This window comes from Zeus faber, assembly GCF_960531495.2.
Source record: "Zeus faber genome assembly, chromosome: 5".
In the NCBI taxonomy this organism is placed as follows: domain Eukaryota; kingdom Metazoa; phylum Chordata; class Actinopteri; order Zeiformes; family Zeidae; genus Zeus; species Zeus faber.
Window position 1 is genome coordinate 6336126 of NC_137192.1, and position 12107 is coordinate 6348232.

At 46.2% G+C, this 12107-nt stretch overlaps 1 protein-coding gene across 1 annotated transcript in view; it reads right to left on the reverse strand.

Annotated features, from left to right (window-relative positions):
- The window catches only part of foxp1b (forkhead box P1b), a gene marked incomplete at its 3' end in the record, with an annotated part of 80746 nt that overhangs the window by 43589 nt on the left and 25050 nt on the right, over positions 1-12107 (reverse strand). The window contains exon 2 of the mRNA XM_079999982.1: positions 10674-10814. The remainder of the gene's footprint in view (positions 1-10673; positions 10815-12107) is intronic.

Below are 12107 nucleotides of genomic sequence, written 5' to 3' on the forward strand. Positions count from 1 at the left end.
AAAACACGATGAGAAAATGAGAAAGAAAGGAAAAACCTGTCTTCTGATTTTGCAAGAACTTCCCACATTTCAAACAACATATGGCACTGGACGAGATCCTGCTCGACGGGTTAGCACACTATCAACAAAGTAAACAACGCTAAACAAACACCGGCAGGATGGCACACACATACAACACACGCTCAGAAGACAAAAAAAAACAAAAAACAACAAAATAAAAAGAACAGTTTAACGTTAAAATAAATGAAAACGTATCAAACATAGAGAAACTAAAAGTTGAAGTGTGTCTGGAAGCAGCTGGGTTGCCATCGCTGTCTGTCTACTGTAATAGCCCACATGCTGCTGCTGTCGTCAGCACCGGCTCGTACAGTCAGACTCAGAACCCACAAATCACTTCTCCTTTTCTCTCCACAAAATCAACCCGAAATCAACCAATTCACACGCAGACAATAAAAAAGAACAATGAATGAATGAATGCCCCCCCCCACCCCCCCCGCCTCCCCCCGCCCCCCGGGTCAAATTAAACTGTCAAGTTATTATATCTAGACAAGGAAGAAAAAAAAAAACTGGCAAGAGGAGAGAGAAAGAAAAAACAAAAATAGAAAAAAATCACAGAAATCAATCATATTGACAAACCTGACAAACTCCATTTAGCTGGCAGGGTAAACAAGAGTGCCGGGCCGCGCGATGGTGGAGTGAAGCAGAGCGGAGCAGAGGAGAGCGCGACGAGGGAAAGCGAGAGAGAGAGCGTGAGAGACGGAGAGAGAGCGAGAGAGAGAGGGAGAGAGAGAGAGAGAGAGAGAGCGAGAGAGGGAGAGGCTCGGCAGGCGGGCGGGCTGACGCTGCTGTGCCTCCAACCTTCCTCGGGATACGGACAGATTGCACGCGCAAGGTTGCTCCGTGGCTGACAAGATACAAAACTATCCAATCAACCACGCCCTCTTCCACCAATCACAACCGGCCCCTCTAAACATAATCAATTCAAACGGGGGGGCCGCACAATAGGGGTGGGGTGGTGGGGGTGCGGGGGAATGAGGGGGGGGGGGGGTGCGCCGTGGGGCCGAGCTGCAGGTGAACCCCTCCCCTGCCTTTGTGTGTGTGTGGGAGGGCCCCTTAAAAAAAAAAAAAAAAAAAAAAAAGAAAAGCTGAAAAAAAAAAAAAAAAAAGCCACAGTTGACGGCTGTTAACCCCCTGACCCCTGCCAGGCCGTTGAAACAATGGGAGCATAAAGAAAAAGAGGCCCTTTAATTAAACAACAGATAAGTAAACACGGCTATCCAGCGGAAAAGAAAGAAAGAAAAGAAAGAGAGAGAAAAGCCCCCCGACGCGCACACACACACACACACACACACACACACACTCTCTCACACACACGCACGCACGCACGCACGCACACACACACGCACACACGCCTCGTTTTTTTTTTATTGTTCTGCTTAAATGGAGTTGTTTACAGCGGTGGCACAAAGGGCACAACACATTTCAGATCCACCCCGAAACAATTGAGGCACTTTGTCATGCGTTTGCGCTCCGTTGTTGTTTGTTTTTTGTTTGTTTTTTGTTACATTTCCCAAGCGGTGACAATGAAACAAATACAAGCGTTCATTTCAGCGGAATGGTGCATCCTGGGGAACAAGAGTGTGTTTGTCAGGGCTTGTTTTGTTGTTGTTGTTTTTTTTAACCTTTGCTAATATTATGTATATGTGTGTGTCAACAACTTTGCAATGAGTTCCAAACATGCACATTTTGGGATCTAAGATGACAATTGTGATATATTCCTTTTGTATGTCAATCCTACATGACAAAGCAAAACAAACAAAGAAAGAAAAATAAACAAAACAAACAAATCAACGGCTGGCGATTTGCGTCCCGACTCCTCATTCCGAGGAGAGCAATTTGCTGTCATGATATCATCACACGCTCCGACACCCCCGTACACCCTGCGAGAGGAGGAGGAGGTGGGGAAAGGAAAGAGGAAAAAAATAAAAATAAACCCACACGGGGTGACAATGGGATCCTGCCACCTACTGGAGATCTGACACATCTCACCAGGGGGAGAAGGAGGAGGCAAAAATGAGAATCTCTTCTATGTGGGATATAAGGAGGAAAAATCATCCAAAAAAAAACACACACAAAAAATAAAAATAATAATAATAAAAAAAAAAAATTATATATATATATATATATATATATATATATATATATATATATATCTCAATTCACTAAATCAGCTTCAAACCAACCAAATGTGTAAAATATAATAAGAGGAAAGGACAATGTGGACGAGAATAGATCATTTCAATTTGTCAATTCACCATGGCAATAAATGTTTGTGCAGAAGTCATTGGCAGCGAGGAAGCGAAATAAACACCGGGGGGGGGGGTTTGCGCGCAACAAGCTCCTATACTCTAATAACCGCCAACGAGCCTGACCCATATACATGTACATTATTTGACGTGGGACACCTCGAGTGTCAGACGTGACAATTCCAATACGTATCGCAGGGAATAATTAAGTGGACGGTGGAGAGGCTCCGCTCTCCTCCCGTCTTCTCAGACAACACACACACACACACACACACACACACACACACACACACACACACACACACACACACACACACACACACACAGACACGCGTGTGTGCAGCGGTCTGGGCCACGGCCGCGCTCCTCTCCCCCGGCAGCCTCCCTGGGGTGGCATAGCTGGCGTTTCTCAATAAAACACCTTCTTAGCAGTAATAGGCCACTGTTCTCATTTCAACGCTCCCAAAGGACTCGTGATAAATTTAGCAGACACACACACACACACACACAGTTCTCCATCTCTCTCTCTCCCACTGCCTGCATCGCGCACAATAATTACACGTGTGTCGATGGGATACACATGCTACGTATGGATTTTTTTTGGAGCCGGGTAGCGACATCTCTGCCCCCAACCCCCCCCGCGATAGTTTACACAGAGCGCTGAGCAATTGTGCTCATGACAGAGCGGATGACATTATAAAATACTCCTGTTTCCTGGGGAGGGGGGGGGGGGGCGGGCAAGAAGTGTGAGTTAACGTCTGGGCTCTGGGTCTGGGAGCCGTGCTCCACTCCCGCTCGGGCTCAAAAAGATAACGCCGCCGTCTCCGATTACAGGAACGCCAACCGTCGTGTGAAAGTCAATACATCGCGCTTCCTTTACAGTTATGGAGGGAGAGCCGAGGCGAGGAGAGGAGATGGGATGATGGGAGGGTTGGCGGTGGGGAGGGTTGAGAGTCCCCTATCGCTTCTTGAAGACGGAACTGGCGGCCCGGGGCTTTTGTCACGAGAAAACAAATGGCATGTGTGTTTCTGTGTGTGCACATGGTAAATCATTGTTTACTGATGGAGGGCGTCCAGGGGGCAGGTGAGGAGCTTACACAAACAACAGCTGCTCCGCGCCACCGCGCTGGAGAAGGAGAAAATGCTCCTCGTATTGGCGAGTCGACATCCAAGTTTCCCCGATCTTATCTTTTGGTCATTTCATTTTGTATTGATTATTCTACCACCTCCATGCCTACAGGATGGCTGGCACGACCGGTGGCCTTTTTCAAGAAGTGACTGATCTCTGGCGAAAGTAAATTTAATCTAAATTAACAAAATCTTCACTACTGTCGTCGTCAGGCGGCACACAAACCGCAGGATTCTCCAGAACACACGGTTAAATATCAAGCCTATTTAAATCTGACTTGGATCACTGGCTCTGTCCCTGTTCGGTACAGGAGTCGATGTTGAGCGGAGCGTTTTGGAACCAACCGAAGATGGCAGCAGCATGACATCTCCCACGTGGAGGCACAACAAATGCGTGAAGAAGCGGTTTTAACGTAACGGATCAGGAGCGAATGAATAGCGGCTACAAAGACAAAGATACAAAGTCAATAATGCCTTCGACATGGATGCAGCCAAGACGTGGCAGAGTCAGAGTCATTCCCCGAATCGCCTCTAAAACACACACACGATGCACTGTGCTAGGCCCAAATGTACTTTTGTATGAATGATGTGTATTGTTCATATGAACGCTTCAAACCCCAAAGGGGTAAAACCCTATTGTTTTTAAGCCGCTTCATTATTAGGGTTTAGACCCCGAAGGTGTAGAACCATATTATTTTCCTGGCCGTATATTATTAGGGTTCAAACCCGAAGGGGTAGAACCCTATTGTTAGAGCTAGAAACAATACAATAAAGGTTGGGCAAATGGCAGAACTTTGTGCGCGCAATTATGGAAAAGCCCAAAAGTGCCTCAGTGTCTTCAACATTGAGATGAAAAGCCTGAATCAAAAAAATATATATTATTATCACTATTGTTGTTTTTGTTATTATTGTTGTTGCGGCTATGGTTGATGCTTATCTTTGTTTTTATTTCAGCACTTTGTAATTTCAAGAATATTCCATTCAGATTCAGATTAAAAGACCCAATGAAATAAATGATTATTACCGTTAGCATTGTTATTATTATTATTGATGTTGCTGCTGTCATTGTCGACACTTTTATTCTTGTTTTTTCAGAACTTTGTAACTTGAACAATTTTCCAGTTTGCAACTCTGTGATATAAAGCCCCAATGAAATAAATCATTATTACCAGAAGTAGTAGTTGTTTTGTTGATGCTGTTACTCTTGTTTGGGTTGCTCAGCACCGCTGCAACAACAACATTTCAATATCTTAAACATCTGCACCAACCGGTTTCCCTTGGTGTGAGCTTCTTATTTGTGCTGGAGGAGGTGGCAGTCACGCCTGATGCGACCCTGTTCCTTCGCGGTCTCGTTACTGCGCTGCTCCACTTATCTACTCGTCACCTCAGCAGGCGAGGGCACATTGTTTAGTCACCAGATGTAAAGTCAATGTTTCGCAAAATATTTCCTGGGGTGACGTGCCAGCCAGTGTGCTCTGGGGGCTCTGGCTTCCGTGTTGCGGTGATGCCTGCTGTGGTTTTAGCACTTCAGTCAAAACAAGAACACTTTGGTACAGGGTTTTGGAGAGCCACGGCGCTTTTTGGGCATGTTATTGTTTGTTGATTTATTCGTCGTCGATCACAGTATACAAAGTGTGTTCGGTTATAAAAAGAAACAAACACAAAAACAACTTGAGCGTTGAATGACAGTGTTGGAAGAGATCGCAGATGTGAAAACGTTGTGTCGGTACTTCATGGATCACGGGGGACTTATCTGGAATAGCTTAAAAGCGTTTTCACAGAGTGACGGTAAAGAGCAACAGCAACTCAGTTACTACAATTCTGATCTAGCCGGCATACAAAATAGGGATCTCTTTCAATTAAAACCGGGGCCCAAAAGATAAGATGAACCGGTAGGGATGAGTGATAGGACCATCACTGATGAGCTTTTTTCTTTTTTAACTCATCGATGTCCTTGACAACTCTCCTGAACCTATACCGAGACTCAGTGTGAAAGCCTGTTGTTGCTCGGGACCTCCTCTGGATCCCTCCCCTTCTTTTGCCGTCTGGTCCCTCACATTTTAAACAGAACATTGAGGCGTGGAGGCAGTACTGTAAACATCACACACCCGAGCCGTCAGGGGGTGAAGCCGGAGAGACACGGGAGAGAGATAGAGAGAGAGAGAGAGGGAGAGGGAGAGCGCGCACGTGTCTGTTAGTGTTTATTGCCGCTGACCCTCCCCAAAGGGTGCGTGAATCACTCCAACAACACATGGCTGACATCAGGATAGAGGATGCCAGAGGATGATTCAAATGTGCAACATTTGGGTGGGGGGATGGACAGTTTTTGCAGGAGTGCGGAAGTGAGAAATGGAGGAGGGCTGGGGGTGCTCAGGGCTCCAAATTAAGAAAAAGTGTGTGTGTGTGTGTGTGTGTGTGTGGGGGGGGGGGCTCCAAGCGGTGTGACTGCAGAGGAGCAGACAGTCACCACCCCACTCAGTGTCTCACATGGGAGAGAGACAGAGGATGACTTCATTCTGACAGGATTATCCCCCTAAAACCTGGTTCTCATCTGTCGGTACACATAACACATTTTTACGACATGACAAGGAAAACAAGGGGCGGAGGCCAAGAGACGCAAGAAGGGCCCAATGGTCCCGGGTCTTTTTTTTTTTTTCCCCTCTTTGTGTGGACACGGAACCCGGTGTTGTGTTCATTGTGCGATCATTCCCGACAGATTGGATCACCTCGGAGCAATGAGCGTGTCAGAAAAATATAAATCTAATTTAAACAAATTTGGGATTCGAGCGAAAATGCCTTTTTGAAAGGGGAGGGTTACAGACGGACTACAAATCAAAACGAAAAAACAAAAAAATCCTTGAGAGAACTGAGCGACATGAAACCAATTTTGGGGTATCACCACGCACTGAACTAATAAAAAAAAACTCTCAAACAATAAATATTAGGCCCAAATCATGAGGCCAGTAACATACACAGGTAACCAAACCGAGTTATAAAATGAAAGAAAGTAACATTTTATTAAAAGAAAAAACAATTCAAATGGACAAAATATTTAGCGCAACGAGTGTATATGAGTATATAAGTGTATGTGACAAATAATCTCTTGAACTTGAGTAAGGAGGTCTGGCCAAGCAACAAAGAGGAGGAGGAGAAGCATCCAATCCAGTGCTTCTCCCCAAATTACTAAAAAGGAGAAAATAACTAAGCTACCAAATAAAGCCGTGAAAACTGGACCACCGGACTTCCATCCTCAAAGGGCAACAAATAAATAAGCAGAGAAGAATGCTGCCCATGAGGATCAGAGAGAGAGAGAGAGAGAGAGAGAGAGAGAGAGAGAGAGAGAGGGAGAGAGCAAAGAAAGGGGGAACACAGGAATCACAGAGACTTACTAAAGTAGAAGTACAAATATGCTGATGTAAAAGTATATTTGTTTATTGATTCCTCTTGCTTTTGTGATACATAAATAAAATGAACGTGAAGAAATGATAATCAAAAAAAATGACAATAAAATTTCACAAAATTTTAAAATGTATGAATATATAAAGAAAAATAATGAATATAATATCAAATAATATAATGTTTATGCCAGGTATTTGCTTAGAAACATAGTGGAGGAAAGGTACTTCAGCCAGGTAAAAAGTAAAAAGTACTTACACTCCGTTACTTTCCACCACAGGATTTAAAATGTGACATTTGAAAGCAACAGAACTCAAACTGCTGCTTCGTGAAGCAGGTTCAAGGCAGGTGCTTCTCAGCACTTTGCTTCCATTTATTCGTGCTTCCTATCACTAACGTATGGTGCTGCTGATGTAAAAAGAGATGAAACTTGCTAAAGGTTCAGATTATACCAATATACACACGCTATAAATAATTGGCCTCGGAGGGCCGGGCTTAGCCGCTGTCACCTCGCTGGTGGGCTGCCGCTGTCTGCCCACTCTGGCCACAATCGCCTCGGAACGCTGTTTCGGATCAGCCCCCGAGCACTGGCCGGGCTCCAGTTGCCAGGACGCAGCCCACTGCTCTAATGACTTACAGATTGGAGCGCCGCGGTGTACATGTGTCAGGACAACGCCAAGGGTCTACTGCGCAAAAGAAAAGAAGAACAAAAAAAAACAAAAAAACAGCAACATCGGAGGGAGAGGTGACCGTTGGGTTCTGTCCATTCTGTCAGATGGAGAGGCTGGATTCTGGCACTTAACGCTCCCCACCTCAACAGAACATAGGGGATAGGATAGGAACTGTGTGAGTGTCTCAGGGAGGGAAAGAAAGAAAGAAAGAAAGAAAGAGGAAAAATGAGTAAAAGAATCCTAAAGAGAATTGGCGGATCTCATGCACTGACAAAAAAATGGCAAAAAAAACCCATCAATGTTTTGAAGGTTTGAGGAATATAATTGAATGAACTCCCAAAAATGTGGACACACTGACACGGTGACTTATGAAGTCCATCAAACCACTTTTATATAAATCATAAACGCAGAATTTGAAATTTCTCAAGGGATCTGTCACTCGGATGCCAACGCACACATTGGCCATTAAGGGACCAGGGTTGCGTTGATGCTCTGTCACGGGGCTTCTACATTGACTTGAATGACTTCTGGCAGAGCCAATGGATCTGTGTATGAGCCATTAGATCCTTTTTCGAAAACGCAGAATACTCACAATATTCATTACAGCAGCAAAAAACGGCCACAGACCATGCATTTTATTTACTTCTTTTGCACTTCTGCAAATCTGCACTTATGGTGACATCAGCGCTAATGTGACTAGATTCAGGAAGTTGCACTGCTTCCTTCCTTCCTACTGTAGCCAATGTTCCACTTGGATGTACTGCAACTGCAAAAGAGTAGTTTTAAAATAAATGTGATATTAAGAAATACACTATAGTGTTTATATATATATATGTCACTATAATGTGAGTTTCTCGTCTTTGAAACAGCGGAAAAGTGCTCAGCGGTTGCGCTATGAACTGATATGGATGATGGAAAACAAACATTTTAATAAGGCCTGGGTTCAAAACTTTTAACCCTTAAAAACAGTGCCTATCCTTTAACCCAAAGCTAACTAAAATTGCTCAATCCTAAAAAACAAAAGGCCAACCATCAAGAGTGTCACAGTTGCTCCTTTTGCACTGAATTACCAAGGACATTTCAGTACGGACTTAATGTACCAGGGACAGATGACGAGCCCGTGTTTGCGAGGGGGGGTGGGGGGCGAGAACCCTTGCTGGCCCCTGGCCCTACCTCACGCTGTAGCGGCGACATGAATAATGAAGGCCGACCGCAGCCGCCAACCAGTGTGGGGAACGAGTCTAGTCTGAGCATTACACGTCGACACAACAGCTTCAGCCCAGCTGCACGCCGCGTTAATCCACCCATCGGAGGTCGGGTGCCTACCTGGGATCCCTCGCGGCGTGGCATAGTTAACCCCGGCGGGCCTCGTAAGCAACACACCCTCCCTCACTGCCTCCCCCAACCGCTCCTCCCCGTCGACGTGTGGACTATCAGCGAGGATCCGACAGTGTTGTTCCTAATTACCTATTTCTCCACTCCTGATCCTGTGGCTGGCATAATTAGTTACCTGGGGCTGCAATCCAATTTGAAGTGATGACAAGAAAGTGATCCATGAAAAAGTAATAAGTTAAATCCAATTTCAGCCTGCCTCTAATTAAATGCACATGGAACTAATGAGTCAAGCCCTACCACTCGGCTGATAATGGTAATTAGCGGGGCGGGAGTCGCCGTGGTTCTCCTCGGCCCGTGCGCGCCACTGTGAGGTGCGGAGCAAAAAAAAAAAAAAAAAAAAAAAGATAGAGTTAAAAAGCGCCGTGGTCTCTTTTTAATTACGCGTGTCATTTTGTCAATGTTAATTTACTGGCCTTTTTGACCAGTCAAGTATGTTGAGCTGCTCTCCGAGCCCGCGCCGTCGCCCTCCGTTTGCGTATCGCTGGCTGATTGAAATGCCCCTCGGCCCGCCAGCATATGCGGCAGATGTGTCCAGGCGTCTAATAGAAACATCTGTGTGTGTGTGTGTGTGTGTGTGTGTGTGTGTGTGAGAGGAGGAGAGGGTAGACCCCTGTGTGAGATATAAACACCCAAACAACCATTTAATGCTGATCAAGGACCGTAGGGTGGTGGCTCTTCTTTGGAGATCAGATCTTTCTTTTTAATCCATTCCTAATGATCTTCTATACTGATATAATTTTTTACGTTTTTATTTTTCAGATTTTTAGAACAAGCCACTAGGGGTGTCGTTCTACACAAGTAAAGAGAGGTGGGGTTGAAGATCTCATCTGGTGATCCTTTTTTATGTGGGGGTGTCTCTCCTGTCAAATCGTGAGCTCAATGTTACTGGGAGGATCCCTTCGCATGAACTGGTTATGGAGAGGAATATAGCGAAAGATGGTGTGGTGGTGGTGGGGGGCGATCGAGGGGTGGGCGGACTCTCTCTCTTTTCACTAGCTGAGTGACAGCTTGGCCAAGCTCTCCGTATACATTAATAAATTAGAATTTTAATTTTGCCTTTGTCTGCAGGAGACGGCACGCTACTTCGGCTGTGTACCAACAACCTGCTCGTACAGGGGGAATCCGCCCGCCGCGGTCCCCTCTGTTGACCTCCGCCGTGCGATCCTCTCGGTGGGCCGGGGGAAACTGCTTGGTTTGATCCCTTTCAACTTATTCGAATCCAGACAAATATGCACACAACCGAAAGGTCGTCACAGTCACATTTCATCCTCTGGAGCTATTCCGAAGACATCTGCACAACAAAGAGGCCCTTTCACTACCTGACATTAGACCTAGCCGCTACAATACCTCATTAAAAAGTTCTCCCGACGGGAAAGAGGGGGTATTAAATATTATATATACACACGGATGATGGGAACAGGGCCTCCGTATTAATTACTAAAATATACCCCAAAGTCGTTTGCAATTTCACAGTGAAACAAACAACCCCTCCTTGTTCAAACAAAGATAGGCATCACCCCGGCAGCTCGGGCGGCTGATCTGAAATTAACGTAAATATTGCATTAGATATGCAGAGCCGCTCCCCTTCAAAAAGCAGTACCAGGGAAGGGGCGGGGAGAATACATGAAATACGACAACATAAAGTAAATGCTTTGTCACCTCGCCACGCGTCTTTTTTCACCCACCCCCTGGGAAGGGAGGGGTTGCACTCCACAGCGCCCCCTGCTGGCGGCGGGCGGTCCCTGTCTCACATCAAGAAAAAAACTTTTGGCTGTACCTGCAGGCTCTGCTGCTTGTCACCGGCTTTGGGAGATTTGCATCCGGCGCTCTGTTGAGGCTGCAGCTGCTGCAGGTGGGTGGGCTGTTGCTGTTGTTGTTGCTGTTGATGTAGAAGGATCTGCTGCGCCACTTGTAGAGCCTGAGAACAGAGAGATAAACTTGTTGTTCTGGACAGCGCTTCGATAAAACTCCTTTGCGGTGTTGGCCCACGGGCTAATACGGGCCTTCTTTTCATCACCCCCGCCATCCTTTCACTCAAATCCATTCACGTAAAAACAGAAAAGCTCAAAGTCTCAAAAAGCAGCGACAGGCCTGAGAAAATATTCAGCCCCGATAAGTTTGCGCTTTGGCAGCAAAAAACACATACTGCCAAAGACACGCCGATTGAGGGAGGTTGAGCTTTCTCTCACTCAGTCCACCCCCCAACCCCCGTCCCCCAAAAGCCCCCAATACTTTTTTTTTTTTTTAAGCAAACAAAAGGCTTTACGGCTGCCTCCAATATCTGTTAAAGGACACGGCCTTCTCAGTGGAAAACAAAATACGGTGCAGTCGCATGTTTATTGCTCCAGCTACTCCCTCTTCCCTCACGATAAATAATCAAACATGCCATCCAGTGCAAACAGAGCCTGAGAGAGAGAGAGGGAAAGAGAGAGAAGCCACGGGGGGAAAAAAACAGTGGTCATGAAAACGGGCCGGCGATACCAAGAAAAGCAAGCGCTGGCGTTCCCACAGCGCGCTTGGCCGGCCCTCACACCTCCACCAGTAAACCATCTGGGTAAATAACTGGCCTCATTCTTTCCATGTCCCTCAGACGATTACTCCCACAATTAAACAAACAGTCAGGGGACGCGGCCAAAAGAGCGTCCCATCTGACGGCGAGACAGAGAGAGCGCGATTCTCTAGCTCCTTCGGCGAGATCTGAGCTCGCCGGGCAATGTAAGCCAGAACTGGAGAGATGGTGAGATGACAGAGTGGATATTTGAGCAGCAGACAAAAAAACCCCCCCCAAAAAAAACGGCCGACAGGGAAGTTAGCTTTAGCGACCGGGGTGTGCAGCTGTCTAGTGGGCTGCTGTGATTGTGTGTGGATACATGCAGGCGTTTGCTGTGGACCCTCCCAAACATGAGGCTGAGGGATGACCTCATGAGGCATAAATGTGACCGCAGGCTAGAAAGAACGGAAAGAGGAGCTACGCTACAAGTGTTTCGGCCGTGCCCGATCCTATGGCACATAGAGTAGTAGTATGAATGTCTCTCTCTCTGCAAAGGGAATGGTGACGTGTCAGATACAGGTATGAATCACTCCGCTTTGAAATTTGAGAGAGGGAAACCTCACTCCTCCACCCCACCCAGCACACTCATCGGGGTAGTAGATCAATTCGGAACACGCGTACGCAAGTGAGAATTGCCTCCACAGGAAACCAATATTTACA